Raw genomic sequence first — 14933 nt, 5'->3', positions numbered from 1 at the left:
CATGCTAGTAACAAGGTAATTCATGCTAGAATCATGCTAGTAACATGCTAATGAGCAACCACTCATACTACTTTAGCAACTGCCTAGCAACAACCTAGCAACACCTTAGCAACCGCCTAGCAACACCTTAGCAAGCACTTAGAACAACCTAGCAACTGCCTACCAAGAAACATGCCAATCTATACTAGAAACATGCTAACATAAATGTACTTATCTATGCCGACTGTTTCAAACTTCATAAAAACTGCTTCAGTTATTTACACTTTAAAACGACTTCAAACTTTTAGACTCGGCTTTTCAAGCCACCATAAAGTTTGTCCTCAAACTTTAATATCTAGTTCTTCTTATTCTTCTGAGACTAATTTCTAAGTGTATCTCCTCCTAGGCCTTTCAAGCTACATACTTCAAACTTTCGTCAAACCTTCAAACTGGTCTGACTCGGGTTGCTATATCTTTTCTAACTGATCCGACCTTGGGTTTTCCGAAAAACGACCCAGAAAAATCCCAAAAGTCCCATTGACTTAACATTGGGTCAAACTTTGTGAGCTCATAACTCTGCATCAGACTGTCCTACAGACTTCTAACTGGACTCATTTAACTCAGTCTAGCCAGCAGCCAATAACTGATGCCTTCTTAACTTACTAGCCACTCCCTAGCAACCACTTACAGCACCCTAGCAACTGTCCCATAGACTTCCATTGTAAAAGACTCCCATTGACTTAACATTGGATCAACCTTTGTGAGCTCATAACTCTGCATCAGACTGTCCTACATACTAGAGTCTGGCCTCATTCAACTCAGTCTAGCCAGCAGCCAATCACTGATTACCTTTAAACTTACTAGCCACTCCCTAGCAACCAATTTCAGCACCCTAGCAACTGTCTCAGAGACTGTGACTAGCTATTCTAACACACGCTAACAGTTTTAACATCCTACTGACATGCTAATCTTGCTAGAAAGGTGCTTTCAACACGATAGTGACATGCTAGTCATGCTAGTAACATGCTAATTCATGCTAGAATCATGCTAACAACATGCTAATTCATGCTAGAAACAAGCTGATTCATGCTAGAATCATGCTAGTAACATGCTAATTCATGCTAGAATCATGCTAACAACATGCTAATTCATGCTAGAAACATGCTAGTAACATGCTAATTTATGCTAGAAACATGCTAGAATCATACTAGTAACATGCTAATTCATGCTAGAAACATGCTAGGAACATGCTATATCATGCTAGAATCATCCTAGTAACATGCTAATCCATGCTAGAATCATGCTAGTAACATGCTAATTCATGCTAGAATCATCCTAGTAACATGCTAGAAACATTCTAATTCATGCTAGAATCATGCTAGTAACATGCTAATTCATGCTACAATCATGCTAATAACATGCTAATTCAAGCTAGAAACATGCTAATTCATGCTAGAATCATGCTAATAACATGCTAATTCATGCTAGAAACATGCTAGTAACATGCTAATTAATGCTAGAAACATGCTAGTAACATGCTAATTCATGCTAGAATCATGCTAATTCATGCTAGAAACATGCTAGTAACATGCTAATTCATGCTAGAATCATGCTAATAACATGCTAATTCATGCTAGAAACATGCTAGTAATTTGCTAATTCATGGTAGAATAATGCTAGTTACATGCTAATCCATGCTAGAATCATGCTAGTAACATGCCAATTCATGCTAGAATCATGCTAGTAACATGCTAATTCATGCTAGAATCATGCTAACAACATGCTAATTCATGCTAGAAACATGGTAGTAACATGCTAATTCATGCTAGAATCATGCTAGTTACATGCTAATTCCTGCTAGAATCATGCTAATAACATGCTAATTCATGCTAGAATCATGCTAGTAACATGCTAATTCATGCTATAATCATGCCAGTAACATGTTAATTCATGCTAGAATCATGCTAATAACATGCTAATTCATGCCAGAATCATGCTAACAACATGCTAATTCAAGCTAGAAACATGCTAGTAACATGCTAATTCATGCTAGAATCATGCTAGTAACATGCTAATTCATGCTAGAACCATGCTAGTAACATGCTAATTCATGCTAGAAACATGCTAGTAACATGCTAATTCATGCTAGAAACATGCTAGTAACATGCTAATTCATGCTAGAATCATGCTAGTAACAAGGTAATTCATGCTAGAATCATGCTAGTAACATGCTAATTCATGCTAGAATCATGCTAATTTATGTTAGCAACTGCCTAGCAACCACTCAGAATACTTTAGCAACCGCCTAGCAACAACATAGAAACATGCTAACATATATGTACTTATCTATGCCGACTGTTTCAAACTTCATAAAAACTGATTTAGTTATTTACACTTTAAAACAACTTCAAACTTTTAGACTCGGCTTTTCAAGCCACCATAAAGTTTGTCCTCAAACTTTAATATCTAGTTTCATTTTATTATGCATATACGGAGAGATTTCAGCTGCTGTCTGGTCCTTCACTGCCTTTCTACACCTCCTTTTCTTCATGTGTTCAATACTTTTTTTTCCCTGCATCAATTCATGTTATAACGCATAACTTAATTTGTACTAACTAGATTTGTTTTCTTTGCATTAGTGGCAGTTCTAGTTTAAATGGCACCCTGGGAGAACCACCCCAAATAACATTTTATCGGCTTGCATGTAAACAACAGGGATTCGAGAGCAGGAGCATCACGTGGGAGTAGTTTTCTGCAAGCATGCGTCAATTTGTTTTGACCAGCGTTGTTTCGGATGCACATAGAGAATAACAAACTTGGATGTGCAAAAGACGCCAAATGTGAATGACCCCTAACGTCTTTATTCTGGGATTACCACTCTAAATTAATTCACTTGCAAGTAAATCGCATCTCAAAGCTTTTACTGGGGCACAGTTCATTTTTACTGGGGCACTTTTTTTTGCACCGTCTCCCTGTGCCGCCCCCAGCAAGATGCCGCCCTGGGCGATCACCCATATTGCCCATGTCCATGATTTCTTTGGTTGTTACCAACATCTGGGGAAAATCTCAAGTCAACGGCACCTTCAGAAACATGTTTTCTGAGAAAAATGGTTACATGTTTTTACATAGTCACACGTTTTCCTAATAAATTGAATGACTGATGATGATAACCGCTTAAGATTCATAATTAAATGATTGATACGCTTTCTATTTAAACAATCTGATCAAATAAAATATCATAAAAGAAATGAACAATTAAAAAGCATGTCTGTTACCTGCTCGTTTCATATTGCATTCAAAATGAATGATTACACACTAGATCTTATTGTGTGCTATTTCCTATTAGCTCAAAGCAGCAGCTATAGCCCCATGTGTGTGAAATGATCAATGTGACCATCAATGTGTCCTCACTTTACAGCACAGAGCAATGTCAATGGACACAGTCATCAACACAGACCATAATAGAGGAACAGAGCCATCAAACGCAGGAGGGCATGGTCTGGGTGAGGACAAAGTAGCCATAAAAACTGACTGAGGAACTGTTCAGCCCAGATAGACGTTGAAAGAGAAAAGAGGGAGAAGGAAAAAAAACACAGAGGAAATGAGGGAGACATGAGTCAGAGGCCTCTTTCAAACTCAATGTCCTCACTTTATCAGAAAACTGTGTCATTCACCCTCATCCATTTCCGTGTCTCGCACACACTAAACCACCCAGACACACATTACATCCACTTCATCAGACCGAACGCGAGAAGTGTCCTCATCTGAATGTCAAGCTCGTGTTCAGGGACAAGACAACATGATTCCTGAATTTATTATTTCATTTAACGTTACCTGGAATTGCCTTTCTTCAAAAAAAGAAGCAAAAAACAAAAGATGCTTCTTGAGAACAGTGCACAGTGCACCAGCTGCAGCAATGCATTGTGGGATTTTTAAAGATATAGTTTGCTCAATACTGAACTGCAAAAAAATTGTTTCTTTCTTTCTGTCAACTTCCACTAACCCTAACCACAACCTAACAGTCTACTTATAATCTAATGAGAATTAGTTGGCATGTAGATGCAATGTAACTTAAATTCAACAAACAGACCATCAAAATAAAGTGTGACATATTTTTTTTTTGTTCAAAACATAGTTAAATATGAATGTTTTTGATTAAGAGCTCAACTAAGAAATATTTGTTTTGACCAATGTAAAATTCTAAGGTAAATCACACAGGTCAGTGCATGCATATTAAACAGAAACTTAATATGCTTTGTACTTTCATGGACTTAAAAAAAAATATTGTTTAAGGCAAATTACTTACTTTTGATTGGTTCAAGTAATCAAATTTAGATGTGAAACCATTACCCTATTTTTTATTTAATTGGATGAATTTACATTTTATGAGAATTGTTGTTTTGATTAAAGCTACAGTATATGTTCTTGTTTAGAACAAAAAGAGAATTTCAATCAACTGACTTTCTTCAACAAGACAAATATGCTTTGTAACAAGTTATATAAAATTGTTTCTCATAGAGATAGAAAATATTGTTTAAGGCAAATTTATTATTTTTTTTATTGTGTCAAGTGATAAAATTTGGATGTGAACCATTAGCCTATTTTTTTTTTTTTTATTGGATGAACGAAAGCTTTTTTTCCAATGCAACTTTAAAGTTGTTTTAAAGCAATTGCACATTACTAAAATATCGAGTTTTGATATATTTACAGTATATAAAAAAAGACTTTTTGCTGTCGTGGAATCTAATACATTTCTTGTTATAATTCTTAAAAGTGTAATATTAAATGTCAAGGATATTTACTAGAATTTCCTAATTTCACACTGTAAGCATGTTTAAGCCAGTACAACAAAAAATATATATAATCCTTTTTTTCTTTAGCTTTTTCTTGTTCACTCAACTTTTGAAAACATCAGCTGCACTGACCTAGATCTGGTGACTGTTGAGCTATTTGAGTATAGTGAACTCATTATCATCTTCAAGAAACCAGTTTGAGATGATTTGAGCATTGTGACAAGAGTTATCCTGCTGGAAGTCACAAGACGGGCCCACTGTGGTCATAAAAGGATGGACATGGTCAGCAAGCATATCATTGATGCCTAGTTGCTACTACAGTATGAGGCCCAGTGTGTGCCAGTAAAATCTCCCCCAAACCATTACACCACCAACGGCCTCAATTGTTCATGCAGGTTAGAATGGATGCTTGTTTTTATGTATTTTATACCAAAAGTCTGGCTCTTCCATACATTTATGCAGCAAAAAATCAAGACCTTACCTTATCTTGGTAACACTGTGTGCATTCTAGCTAAGCAAATGATGATAACATGATATATGTATGAAGATATTGCTGCAAAAAAAGTTACTTTAACTGGTATAATAACCAAGCGGCAACCTCCCGCTCTCCCTCGGGAAGCCAATACGGAAGTAACTGAAACTGCAATTCATCAAAATTCCGCTAGTCCTGGCTCCATAATAGAGCAAAGTGCAATTGAGCCCACTGTTAGAATGGCCAACTTTACAACAGAAAATAAGGTGTTTACAGCCTGGTACAAAGAACGATTTTGGTTCATATAGCTATTATTACCCTCCATGACAACTGTAAGGGGGGTGAATTTTTTTATAACTCATCCATTTCCTTTATATTAGGTTATTTTAAGTTTGCATAATTAAGGGCGTGGCCACTTGAGTGACAGCTAGGTCTCGCTGGTCGCCGTCACTTCACCTCAGCTGAATCCGGCAGATTAGCCACTGATCTCGGCATATTCATCATATTTTTGTTTTGTTTTACGTGGCTTTACACAGTCAGCTGCCTTTTGGACTTATTTCTTACAATTATCAGATGATATGGGATGCTGTGTGCATTTAATTGTGCTCACAAACCGTTCACGTGGCCTCCTTTTCCCATGTGAGTAAAGTTATATACTTGTATACCATCTCTATAAATGTATTTGTTTTATTTAAGATCATTTATAATTAATATTTTTCTTCAGACCCGTAAAGCACTCCAGAATGTGACAGAGTGATTAGCTGTAGGCTCTAGATCAGTCACCTGAAGCGTTGTCATACAGTGTTATGCTGGATTTCATCAATAGTCTTGCATTTACTAACACACACACACATCTGAAGTGTTTGGAAGTAATTAGCGTTTACCTCCTGTAGAAAAACGTCATAAGAGCAATGTTTAGTGGCTCAATGTATTACTACAGTGTTTTTGAAAGTCTAATCACTTTATTGATATAGTGTACAGCCAAGCACATGTGGTCAGAACACAAACGAGTCGCAGGTAAAAAAGTATCAAGCGTTTCTCCCAAAGTAAAGTCTGTCTGCCAGGTCTAAGCAAAATGCCAGCAGGTGTCTGTAGCTCCGCCCACTCTCCGCCTCTTTGCCCTTGTTTGGTATCCCGCCGTGGGTGCGATGACGCGCGAACAAAATGGCGACGGTTGGCCGCGCCTACTTGTGGCTTCTTTTGCGCTCTTTAGAAACCTATGGGTGACGTCACGGATGCTACGTCCATATATTTTACAGTCTATGATAATAACAAAAACATAATTAGTGTTTTACTTTATTGTGTGTATATATATATATATATATATATATATATATGTGTGTGTGTTCAGAGTAAACAAATATTTCAACCAAATTAAATTGTAAAAGGAGTATTAAGTACAATACAATAGGTTACAATGTACAAAGTCTCATTAGTAAATATTAGTTAATATATTAAAATTAACACTGATAAAAAGCCAGATTTATTACAGTTACTATGTCAATATTAATTTAAAAAATAGAGCTATTAATAGTTATTAACTCTATTCAATAAAAAAAAGTTAAGGCTTGTAATCAGATTACAACTATGATTTTGTCATGTTATTAGGCATTAATACAGGCATAGTTAGGCATAAATTTTTTTGTGCATTGTAGGTTAGTTAAATTAACTAATGTTAACTCTTGTAACCTTATACTATGTATGTCACAAAGTTTTCATTCAATCAATATTTTAACATATGAGAACATTGATGTTTGAACTATTAAGCTAATTACCAATGCAATCTCACGTTGCATTGTCGTTTCTCACGTCGTAACTGTTTAATTTAGTGGCTAATTCATATGAATTGTTATAACCTCATTCATACAATTTAGTACGATTTGCCCTCAGTGGGTATAGGGGTGAGGAATTTTTGTATGTCTGAACTTATATGAATTCATACAAATTAGCCACTTAACTGATAAAACATAAAATAGTTATGTTTCCTTATGAGATCTGGCTGAATTAACCAATTGCGTCTTCTAACATTTCGTCAGCTTAGAATTTTAAGGTTCTATCTGACATTTTTGTCAAAATTTTGTTATTGACATATTCTTATTAAATGACAACTTATTAACATTATGGGATGTTTTTTTAGAAGTTGTTTACATTAAGACTTTTTATTTAAAAAACAAATGTTACACACATACTGTTTGCTATGAAATGCAAAAAATTTAAAGATCAATATCTCAAAATCATTCAGAACGCAGATAGAACTTTATATTTCCAAGGGGACGATTTGGCACTGTTACAAACACCACTGCAAATACAGCATACATATTCTTTAAAAAAAACTGTCTAAAAATTTAAATATTGAATAATTACTCACGTTTGACACAGGTGAACAAAGTTGTATTTACGTTTTTTTATTAGTTTATTTTTTACCGCACAAAAGTGTTCCTGGAGCTTTGTATGTTTGCAGTTGAACCACTAAAGTTGCATGAGATGTTTTGACAATGTTTTTGGTTCCTTTTCTGGACCTTTTCTGTCAATCGAGAAAGAGAGAGCTCTAGAATTTCATTTTAAGTATCTTAATTTTGTTTTCTGCCGATGAACGGAAGGTCTCAGGGTGTTGGAACAACACGAGGGTGAGCAATAAATCAAATAATTTTCATTTTTAGATAAACTAATTCTTTAAATAGCTAATATGTGTGAGATTAATAGCCTAACAGTTTAAAAATTGCCATTTCATTGCCTTCAGTGTTCATTTAAACTAAAAACACCAGTGAATTATGAGTGCATGTACTATTTTAATGACACAAATTTACAAAGAGTCTTTGAATTGCTTTTATTGTGCTTTTATAGAGTATTTTGAATGCTATCTCATGCCAATTCGTATTTAGTGGCTAATTTGTATGAATCTGTACAATTTAAAATGTTTAATACAATTTGCTCATCCACCAATGACAGTTGGGTTTAGGGCTGGGGTTTGGTGCTACACCTACTTTTAAAATTGTAACTTTTTTTATGACTGAACTCGTACGAATAAGCTGTAATATACTGTAGTTATGTTTTCTTGTGTAATAATCAGGCTGATATTTTTTCATTTCCCCGTATACAAACACACAAACTCAATAGAGTAGGCAAGAGTTTAACGGAGACCCCCCTGATCATATACACCACAAGTCATCCAACTCTGATATACAACAGCTTCATATTGTGAAGAAATATGGATTGATCTTGTCAGCTCAAAGCTCCAGTGTCCAAACAGATTTACACAAACAACCTCATAGAAGCAAGAAGATGCTTCCATGACTGCGAATTCGATCCAGGCAGATAAAAATGAACAAAATCTGACAGGGTGAGGAAAGCGAATCCCTCTCCAACACATTTAACAAACACGTTCGCTCTCATCCCGGCTGTTTTCTCAGAGCTACAGCTCTTATCTGCCAGCTTCCTATTAATCAATGCCGAATGCTTTCAAACAAACACCTAGTCTTAGAGGAAATCCACCTCCCCTTGCTTATGATCCTACGCAATATTATTCTGCACCTCTGTTTATTTACCTTCAGAATCAGGTCACTATTCCACGGCCAAAACAGCTGAGAGAAACGGTCTAGATCAGTAGGTCAGCTCTGAAAAAAAAAAAAGAAAAATTATAATAATATAAAAATCGGTGGCCATCTCAACAGTGAGGTTCACTGGGTACATTTTTCTTTTTTTTTTTTGTGGCGAGCACGACGACTCCTGAGGCTGTGTTGATTATACTGCCATCACAATCCTATAGCTATATAGCTCTGAAGGAGAAGAAATCTCCAAAGGCCAGCTTTTTGTTTCATATTCTCCATTAGCATATGCCCTTATGAGCACAGGCTTTGAAATGTTAAATACACCACTATAACTGTGCTGCTCAGGGATTTTTTCTTTTTTTTTTTTTTTCTTTTATAATGTGGAATAAAAAAGGCAAACAGCATACAAGCTGATGATTATGAATAGTTTATTATTATTATTGCTATTCATTAGTTTTTTTAATAATTGTAATTTTAAACCTTTTACTCTTAAAGAAATTGCTCACAATATGTGCAACATGTTGTCTCTTCAGTAAAATTAAATAACATTTAACAATCAAGCTTTAAAAATAATATTTCTAATGATCTGCTATTATTATGTATGTTTATTATGTTTAATTGTATTTGTTGGTGAACAGGGTTATTTATTTACTTCAAGATTTTTTTGGATGCAATTCATATTCATTTATCAAACATAAATGCTTAGAAAGCATATACAGTGGGTACGGAAAGTATTCAGACCCCTTAAATCTTTCAGTCTGTTATATTGCAGCCATTTGCTAAATCATTTAAGCTAATTTTTTTTCTTCATTAATTTACAGAAAAACACAGATTTGTTGACATATTTGCAGATTTATTAAAAAGAAAAACTGAATCATAGTCCTAAGTATTTAGAACTTTCGCTCAGTATTTAGTAGAAGTACCCTTTTGATCTAATATAGTCTTTTTGGAAAAGATGCAACAAGTTTTTCACACCTGGATTTGGGGATCCTCTGCCATTCCTCTTTGCAGATCCTCTCCAGATCTGTCAGGTTGGATGGTAAATGCTGGTGGACAGCCATTTTTAGGTATCTCCAGAATGCTCAATTGGGTTTAAGTCAGGGCTCTGGCTAGGTCATTCAAGAAAAGTCACGGAGTTGTTGTGAAGCCACTCCTTCGTTATTTTAGCTGTGTGCTTAGGGTCATTGTCTTTTTTGAAGGCAAACTTTTGGCCCAGTCTGAGGTCCTGAGCACTCTGGACAGGTTATCCCTGTACTTGGCCGCATTCATCTTTCCCTCGATTGCAACCAGTCGTCCTGTCCCTGCTGCTGAAAAAACAGCCCCACAGCATGATGCTGCCACCACCATGCTTCACTGTTGGGACTGTACTGGACAGGTGATGAGCAGTGCCCGGTTTTCTCCAAACATACCGCTTAGAATTAAAGCCAAAAAGTTCTATCTTGGTCTCATCAGAGCAGAGAATCTTATTTCTCACCACTTTAGCAAACTCCATGTGAGCCTTTCATGTGTCTTGCACTGAGGAGTGGCTTCCGTCGAGCCACTCTGCCATAAAGCCCCAACTGGTGGAGGGCTGCAGTGATGGTTGACTTTTTACAACTTTCTCCCATCACCCGACTCTATCTCTGGAGCTCAGTCACAGTGATCTTTGGATTCTTCTTTACCTCTTCACCATGGCTTTTCTCCCCCGATAGCTCAGCTTGGCCAGACGACCAACTCTAGGAAGGGTTCTGGTCATCCCAAACATCTTCCATTCAAAGATTATGGAGGCCACTATGCTTTTAGGAACCTTAAGTGCAGCAGAAATTATTTTGTAACCTTGTCCAGACCTGTGCCTTGCCACAATTCTGTCTCTGAGCTCTTCAGGCAGTTCCTTTAACCTCATGATTCACATTTGCTCTGACATGCATTGTGAGCACAAGCTCTTATGTAGACATGTGTGTGGCCTTCCTAATCAAGTCCAATCAGTATAATCAAACACAACTGCACTCAAAAGAAGGTGTAGAACCATTTCAAGGATGATCAGAAGAGATGGACAGTTAAATATATGAGTCTCACAGCAAAAGGTTTGAATACTTAGGACTATAAGTCATTTTTTTCTATTTTTATAAACCAGCAAAAAAAGTCAACAACTCTGTGTTTTTCTGTCAATATGGGGTGCTGTGTGTACATTAATAAAGAAACTATAAACATAAATGATTTTAGCAAATGGCTGCAATATAACAAAGAGTGAAAAAAATAAGGAGGTCTAAAAACTTTCCATACCCACTGTAAATGTGAACATTTTTTTTGTTAAGTACAACTATTCAGTTCAGACTGACACATTTATTATGTGCTTCATGGCAACCATGTTTATACAGATTACAGATTTACGACACGTTTTCTTGTACAAAACAGGTTGTGATGTACTTGACAAGTTGTCTAAAAAAAACAATGTAATTTTTGCATTTAGAATGTCATTAATGAACGAATGACATGCAGTCACTGTTGTTATAACCATGCATACAATCTCATTCACTATAATGGTGTGACATGTCATGCTTATAAGGTTTCTTATGAACATTCATTTTAAGTAAAGTGTTAACAAGAATTAAAATAAATAACAATTATAAAAGTGTACACAAAGTTATTTAATCAACTCATACATATTTCAAAAAGTCATGTCATTCATTGTCTACTTTTATTTTTTATTACTTTTACATTTTGTTTTGTTTTATTTTATTTATTTTTAAGTTCCAAAAAATACTTAAAATTACTTGTTGCAGATAATAAAAACTTAAATAAAAGAAAAATAAGCAAATGAAAAATAAATAAACAAACAAACAGACAATAAACAAATAAATAAACAAATAAATAAATAAACAAATAAATAAACAAACAAATAAACAAATAAATAAACAAACAAACAAACAAACAAACAAACAAACAAACAAACAAATAAACAAACAAACAAACAAATAAATAAATAAATAAATAAATTTAAACGTGTAACTATTAATTTCAGAATAAAACATTCCTTTAAAAAATGTAAATGAAATGAAAAGTTTGGAAATGTGTTTCCATTCACTGCCTAGATAAAAGACAGGAAACGTGAATAAGGCAGAAAACATCTGGAAAGAGTGCAAGCTTGATTTAAACCTGCATTGTCCATAAAATCACCGTCAATGCATCACAGCTATTCACTAAACCAAATCCAACTCCATCCATGTCAGAAACAAAGCTTCAAATGTAACATAAAAATCCATCCTTCATATTTAAACCTTACACTTCGATGCAGAAGTTTAGAGAAATCTGCCACCAGCTTTCTCCTAAATCTCATAAAACAGTATACGGTCACATAAAGCCACACATCTGAAAAAACAATCCGAAAGCCTGGCCATCTGATCCCAGAACACCCTCTCCAGCATATTACAGTTCACACGAAGCTGGAAGAACCTCTTTTGGGCTTATTGTGTGTTATTAGTATTTTTTTCATTAGTGGAAAGGTTACAGGCAAGATGGGCTGTTCTCTGATGTGACGTGTAAATCCCTCTTCTGGTTGCCAGACGGGCTCTTGCACCCCAGCATTATCCTTCAATACAGGTGCACAAATATCAGCTCTCAAACACTCTGATAAGCTGGGTTAATTATCTGGCAACGGCACACTCTCCCATTAATAAGGAGAATATGACTGTGGGTGTTCCCGAGGTAAACGCAGGAGTGTGTGAGTGTTAACGGTGTTTGTGCAGACTGACGGAGGTGGAAATGAAGCAGAAGAAAGCCTCGGGACATGAGTGTGAGTGTTTCGGAAGACATGAATATAGTAATAGACACCAAATGGACACCTCGCTGTGTTTTTGTTCACTAAAATGCAAGCAGTGATGTTTATAAAGAGCCCATACAAGAACAATAAAATAAATAAAACAATACACTTTTGTTTGTACTTATACAGTTAACTGGCTATATATATATATATATATATATATATATATATATATATATATATATATATATATATATATATATATATATATATATTGTTAAAGTCAGAATTATTAGTGCCACTTTGAATTTTATTTTCTTTCTTTTAAATATTTCCCGAATAATGTTTAACAGAGCAAGGAAATTTTCACAGTATGTCTCATAATATTTTTTATTCTGGAGAAAGTCTTAATTGTGTAATTTCGGCTAGAATAAAAGCCGTTTTTAATTTTTTTATAAACCATTTTAAGGTCAAAATTATTAGCCCCTTTAAGCTATATATTTTTTTGAGTCTACAAAACAAACCATCATTATACAATAACTTGCCTAATTACCCTAACCTGCCTAGTATAACCTAATTAACCTAGTTAAGCCTTTAAATGTCACTTTAAGCTGTATAGAAGTGTCTTGAAAAATCTAGTAAAATATTATTTACTGTCATCATGGCAAAGATAAAAGAAATCAGTTATTAGAGATGAGTTATTAAAACTATTATGTTTAGAAATGTGTTGAAAAAATCAATTAACATAAATTGGGAAAAAAAAATAAACAGGGGGGTTTATAAACCAGGGGGGTATATATATATATATATAAATAAATAAACACTATGTTTATACATATTAGTTCCCTGTTTATTTTTTCCTTCAATTTCTGTTTAACGGAGATAAGTTTTTTCAACACATTTTTAAACATAATAGTTTTAACATGACTGTAAATAAATTTTTACTAGATATTTTTCAAGACACTTCTATACAGCTTTAGGTGAGATTTAAAGGCTTAACTTGGTTAATTATGTTAACTAGGCAGGTTAGGGTAATTAGGCAAGTTATTTTATAACGATGGTTTGTTCTGTAGACTATCGAAAAAATATATAGCTTAAAGAGGCTAATAATTTTGACCTCATAATAGTTTATGTTAAACACCATTTGGAAAATATTTAAAAAAGAAAACAAAATCAAAGAGGGGCTAATAATATATATATATATATAGTTTATTCATTTTATTTTTCAGTTTATTCGTAACAATTTGCTTTTGTTTAATGTTATTATTATTAGCAGTATTATTTATTATATGCATATTTATATTTGTTTTATTAAAAACAAGCTTAGATTTGCCCACCTGTCAAGTTTTAGACATACACTGTATGGGGCACAGCATGTGTATTTGGATATAACTCAGTTGTTTGAACACACTTCGTTATTATTGTTTATTTATTCGTTTGCTGGAAATTAGAACTGAATTTATAAATGGTTTTGAAACAAATCTTTGCGCTTAACAACGGAATTAATTACGTATAGGCTAATAGATGTCTGTGCATACAACACGTTTCCCTATCCACGAGAGTGAAAGTGAAAGTTAATAATGAGGAGGCTCATTCTCGCGCTGTAGATGCTCTCTTTAACTCTTTTCTCTCTACTAAAGTGTTCAGTTTTTCCACTTACAAAGTCCGGCATGTGAACAGCAAATGTTCTATGGCGTGGCGCAACTGACTCTTAAAGGGAATGGGAGATGAGACTCTGATTGGTTTATTCTCAAAACACCTATAACTCATTAGGAGAATAAGCTCAACCCTGTAAGACCATGCGCCGTGGCGCAAAGAGGATTTTTTCGTCCTTAAAATAGCAAAAGTGAATTCTGACACGCCCTTAATGCGCATGGATCATCAAAATAGAGCCCTATGTTTGTAACGACGGAACTTGCGACCTTCGTTAGCTAACTATGGTTTTCGGAAACGCACCCCTGATTGACACTTTTGTTCACGTGCCTGGAGCTGCTGAAGTAACAGTAAACACCACTTGATGGCGCTCAATCGCAAAACAGTGGAGATGATTCCAGTTTCACTTTTATGCAATGAAGACGATAATGCACCGAGGCAGGATGAATGTGAAGTTGCTTTTTCATTGGTGTCTGAACACAAAGAGCTGTATGATAAATGCAAGTACAACAATGTCAGTAGGAATGGAGTGTAGCAAATAGGATTTGATAGTAAGTTCCATTTCACTTGTCTTTCATGACTTGCAAGTTCATTAAGCGCCATCTGAAGTCAGGGGTTAATTTTGTGTGTTCACCCTGCTCAACGCTGATGAAAAACATCTCAAAAAACAATGACTATAAACATGAGCGAAAAGCGTCCCGGTGTGTACGAGCCTTAAAAGTATTGTTACTGGGGTTTTTTAATGTGGT

Source organism: Danio aesculapii, chromosome 17 (genome assembly GCF_903798145.1).
Source record: "Danio aesculapii chromosome 17, fDanAes4.1, whole genome shotgun sequence".
NCBI lineage: Eukaryota > Metazoa > Chordata > Actinopteri > Cypriniformes > Danionidae > Danio > Danio aesculapii.
Note: the sequence above shows the minus strand (reverse complement) of the source record.